Source organism: Aplysia californica, unplaced genomic scaffold, assembly GCF_000002075.1.
Source record: "Aplysia californica isolate F4 #8 unplaced genomic scaffold, AplCal3.0 scaffold00258, whole genome shotgun sequence".
Taxonomy (NCBI): Eukaryota; Metazoa; Mollusca; class Gastropoda; order Aplysiida; family Aplysiidae; genus Aplysia; species Aplysia californica.
The window spans coordinates 853,456-858,788 of record NW_004797528.1 but is presented as its reverse complement, the minus strand read 5'-3'; the positions used below and the strand labels follow the sequence as shown (position 1 = coordinate 858,788).

At 41.6% G+C, this 5,333-nt stretch overlaps 1 protein-coding gene across 2 annotated transcripts in view; it reads left to right on the top strand.

The window, feature by feature from the left end:
- Positions 1-5,333, top strand: part of LOC101858635 (transmembrane protein 64) — a 73,785-nt gene that overhangs the window by 27,694 nt on the left and 40,758 nt on the right. The gene's annotated exons all lie outside the window — the stretch shown is intronic.

Below are 5,333 nucleotides of genomic sequence, written 5' to 3'. Positions count from 1 at the left end.
GGTTCTTTTGTCTGTTGGTTTTTCTTTTGACTATTTCTGTATTCTTCTTCTTTTTAGGGTGGGGGGTTGGGTGGGGCGGAGAGATCAAAATAAACATAATTATGAGAAAGAAAAATTAGTGCTTGAAGACCACAAACCTTGAAACGTAGTTAATAAAATTTTAATATTCATATATAGTATCTAACCACATTAATTCGTCCTCAAGGGATGGTCTTGACAAGTAAGTTTTTACGCCTGAACAAGTACAAAAATTGAACACTGACACCTGTGAAGTGCATAATTAATCAGATGAGATAGTGTTGAGTTAAACTTTTTCTATAAGTAAATGTCATAGATCGTCCAATATAGAGTCAGCCGCGCGGAAACATTTAACGATGAGGCCTGATGTCATACGTATTTTCGGTATTTTTGCGCGAGTCCCATTCCAAATCCTCTTCATGATCATTCTTGTCTTTTTCGTCATCATCATGATCTCCATTATCATCATCATCATCATCATCATCATCATCATCACCATCACCATTACTATCATCATTATCATCATCATCATCATCATCATCATCATCATCATCATCATCATCATCATCATCATCATCATCATCATCATCATCATCGTCAGTTATTCAGTAGAATAAAGACTAAAGGTTCTAAAAAAATAGCACTGTTGAAAACACAGCCGGCTTTGTTCTTAGTCTTGGGTATATTAAGACCCTCGTATAAGATTGCTAGTGAGTTGCTGGCAGGTGGTCTGGTGTGGTCTGCTCCTTTTTTTTTGTAAGTGTTTTACGGCGCTTGCAACTGCATATCATGGTCATATGAGCGCGCTGGACTCATTAAACATTTTCAGTGGGAAGGAAATTTTGAATTTTGCCAGGGTGGCAGCCGAAGTATACTGTTATCCATTTTATACCGCCAAGGTATCTTTAACGTGCGCAACTTGCCCACGGGACCTCTGAGATTTTTCGCCCTTGTCCGAGAAGGCTAGAGCTAGGTGTAGGTCTTTCCTACCAAAAGATCAGGGGTGTGGCTGAAAGACAGCAGGAAGAAGGAGCCAAGGAGAAGCAGTAGAAAGGCTGCAGAAAGAGTCAGGAGCCCAGAGGAGGTGAGGGGGTGGGGGCAGAAGGTGGAAACGAAAACAGACGACAGAGCATTGCTTGAGAGCGAGAAAGGAGGTGAAAGGAGAAAATTTTAGAGCTAAAAATTTTCTGTCGCAACCTGGATTCGAACCCCGGACTTTTGGTTGAGAGGCAAACACCTTAATCTCTAGGCCACGAGAACCCCATTGCTCCTTCTTTCCTGTCAAACACATTATGCTGCCCTTACCGCCCTTACTTCTTTCCTATATAATATGTTACTCTACTGTAACACCTCGAATCTGAGTTTTAATTTTAGTAAAATTTTTACAGCTTTTGCTATACAATTAGGTCATATAAGTGTCGTAGATTAGGGTAAGGTTACAAAAGAGTAACAAGCATTAAATAGAAGGAGAGGTAAGGACGATAAATGCTTAGTAGGAAAGAATTAAGAGCAATCCACTCCAGAACTCCCGCCAACCACCCACTATCTGAAAGTTCAAAAGGCAGTCAACTAACAGGCGTACCATGAAAAATGCAAATTCGTGCTTCTGATTTGCGTATGATGGTTCAACATGTGCGCAACGGTGTCTTTGCTCCGCTGCTGATCGGACATGTGTGGGTGGTTGGCGGGTGCTCAGGTGTGGTTTCTTTCTTCTTTCCTGTATAATCTATCGTCCTTATCTCCCCTTTTTCTTTTTTTTATGTTTGTTATTCTCTGTAACACCTCTAATCTTCTGGCGCTCATATGACCTTATGCAGTTGCGGGCGCCGTAAAACCTCAACTAAAACAAGGACATGTGTGTCCACTACGTCGCCAAAGAGATAAAAGTGAATTACGTGACGGACCAGAGTAGACATGGTCGTGTGATTCCTTTGAAAACAAGCTCTCCGGCAATCGTAGACGGTTAATTTAAACTATGTATAAATTCATGTGTCTGCCATGTATTATTCATTAGCTGACGCCACGCGCCATATGTCATACGCCATATTCATACGCCACAGGCCACACGCTTGGGTACTGGCGTCTATTCTGTCCCCGCGGTTTTATGCACACACAAAAAAAGATTCTGAAATTATGCAAAATGAACTTTTTTAAAATGTGAAATTATGCGATTCTCTTAATTTTAACAAAGAATGATAAAGGAAAATAATCGGAAATTATGCAAAAAATGATCAAATTTTGCTACTAAATTTATGCTGGGTGCGTAAAACTCCGGAGGCAGTCTATTTAAGCGGAGGTCACATTACAGGTGGCTGGTCAAAGCTCTTATACCGGTGCATTTTTTGTCGTCTGTCTTACGATGTGGGTGGTTGGCGGGTGCTCTGGTGTGGTTTGCTTCTTCTTTCCTATGAAACATCTATCGTCTTTTTCTCCCCTCCTTCTTTTTTGTGTTTGTTACTCCCTTGTAACTCCTCTAATCTTCGGCACTTATATGACCTTATTGTGTTGCAAGTGCCGCACGACACTTACTAAAACTAAAAAACTCTTATACAGTTCCATCCTACGTTTTTATCGTCTGTCTTACCATTTCTCACGTGTGCAACGTCATGGTTTGGTCCACCAGGGTCTTTTGTGTAGCGGTTATGCGCTTCGCTGTCGCACGCAGCAGTCCCGAGTTCGATTTCCGAGTGTGGAGAAATTCTTATCGAGTGGCTCAGTCTCTCTCTGCTGGGCTGTGGTGTCCCTCTGGTCCTGGGTTGGCTCGACCCTGCTTCCTAGATGACCTAAATGATGTGGATTGGGGGCGCAAGAAAACCCTACATTTTTACGTTGCAGGTGTCTAATTAAAGCTCGTTAATTGCCGTTCCACCTTCCTGTCCTCGTCTATCTTATCATTGTTTGTGACGCAATAGTTGCATTCTTCGTTGCACGTACAATTGAAGGAGGGTGGGTGGAATGCGGGCTCTGGTGTGGTCTGCTTCTTCTCTCCTATCAAACATCTAGTCTATCGTCTTTTGAGAGGTATCTTCTGTGCTTCCTAAGGTCGCTCTTTCACATGTGCGTGCGTGCATGCGTACTTCTCTCTCTCTCTCTGTCTGTCTGTCTGTCTGTCTGTCTCTCTCTCTGTCTCTCTCTCTCTCTCTCTCTCTCTCTCTCTCTGTGTGTGTGTGTGTGTGTGTGTGTGTGTGTGTGTGTGTGTGTGTGTGTGTGAAAGTTCTTCTATGGAATCATCTAACACACAGTGATTTGTTTGTTGGAACTGGAAGTTTTAAACGTTTCTGTTTGCAACGCTGGTTGTCTGATTTTTAGATATTGAAATGCAAGTTTCCGTTTAATAATCGCACTCTCCCACTTAGTATTGGTATTTCTCAAAATAATTTTTATTTCAGAAACGAGCGTCAACATTTTAATGATTTTTTGGAACATATTGTGATCTAAATGCAAGTCCATGTCAACTCAAGGACTGGGTCAAAAGGTTGAAACTGGGTCGATTAAACTGCATCAGAGGTCAGGAGTCTGAAGGAAATGCGATCTTGATAGGCAGGGGTGGAGGTCGGGGACGAGAGAGTGGGTGGTTGGCGGGTGCTCTGGTGTGGTTTGCTTCGTCTTTCCTATCAAACATATATCGTCTTTATGTCCTCTCCTTCTTGTTTGTGTTTGTTACTCTCTTGTAACACCTCTAATCTTCGGCACCTATATGACCTTATTGTGTTGCAAATGCCGTAAAACACTATAACTAAGGAGACAAGAAGAGAACAAAGAAGACAATGTGGCCGAGACAGTTGCAATTGGCTAGAGATGCGTTATTGCAGTAGTAGACCCTTTAAGAGACAACTTGATTGTGACCATGTTCCAAATTGAGCTTGTCTGTTGGTTAAGCTTGTCTATTATTAATTAACACGAATTGCTTGCCCTCTTGCGATTAACTTTAAAGAAAAAAATCAGCAATGTTTCCTCTTTCCTATCAAACATCTGTCGTCCTTATCTCCCCTTCTTTTTTATGTTTGTTACTCTCTTGTAACACTTGTTACACTTCTAATCTTCTGGCGACGTAAAACCTCCACTAAAAAAAGGTCAGCATGTTCTCCCTTTCGACAAATCTCAGAAAATAATCAGCATGTTCTTTCTTCTGACAAACTTTGCTTCTTCTTTCCTATTAAACATTTATCGTCTTTATCTCCCCTCCTTCTTTTTTGTTTGTTACTCTCTTGTAACGCCCCTAATCTTCGGCACTTATATGACCTTATTGTGTTGCAAGTGCCATAAAACTCTTACTTTAAAAAAAACCAACTTATAAAGGAATGTGAGCCTTGTTCTTCGTTCAGAAAACGTTACAGAAATGGTCAGTTGCGTTCCCTGTTTAGACAAACTTGAAAAAATTGCCAGCCATGTTCCCTTTTTAGATAATTTTAATGAAATAGCTAGAATTTATTCCTTGTTTGTCTGTATTCCATCTGACACCGTACATAGGCACCTGTCTGAGTTTTTTTTTATTCCGTACCAAGTCGATAATGTGTGTGTGTGTCATGCTGTCGTATTTTTTTTTCTCCTGGAAAATTTTTTTTCCTCTCAGCGTTTTGTCCTATCTGGTGAGTGTAAGTACGTGCTTGTGTGTATGTACGTGCATGGGTGTGCGTGTGTGTATGTACGTGCGTGCGTGCGTGCGTGCGTGTGTGTGCGCGCGCGCGTGTGTGTGTGTGTGTGTGTGTGCGCGCGCGCGCGCGCGTGATGGTGGGGGTGGGGTGAGAAATATTCTCCCACTTTCGAAGCGACCTATTTCATGTCTATCAGAGTGGGGTAGTTCACCTGGCTCTGAAACAAAGAACGAACAATATCTCTAAACAAGACATTGACTAAGCGGAATCGTGAAGTACATTGTATTTATATATATTACTGTGCGTGAGCTCTTCGATCCGTGTTTCAACTAACGTGACAAGCTGCCTTAGTGGCTCTGAATCATGTTTGTCAGAGTCACGATGGCAAGGGATACACACAGCGGTGTGGATTACCCGTACAGTTGAAATTGAGAGGTCTCGTGGATGATAAAAATGTAAATGATGTATGTAGACCAGGGTAATGAATCGTTTTAATATTCAGTTTTACTTTCCACTATGTGCTCATCCTCTCTAACTTTGTCGAGGGTCGGATCTTTATTGGTCAGTTGTTGGATTTTTTTTTTCTTTTAGTCTCTTGTTTGTATGTTCATGTGTTTTTGAGTTTGATTATTGATTGTCCAGGGCGCACTAGTAAACCTGTGGGTGATTGGCGGTGGTTTGCTCCTTCTTTCCTATAAAAAAAATCTATCGTCTCCACCC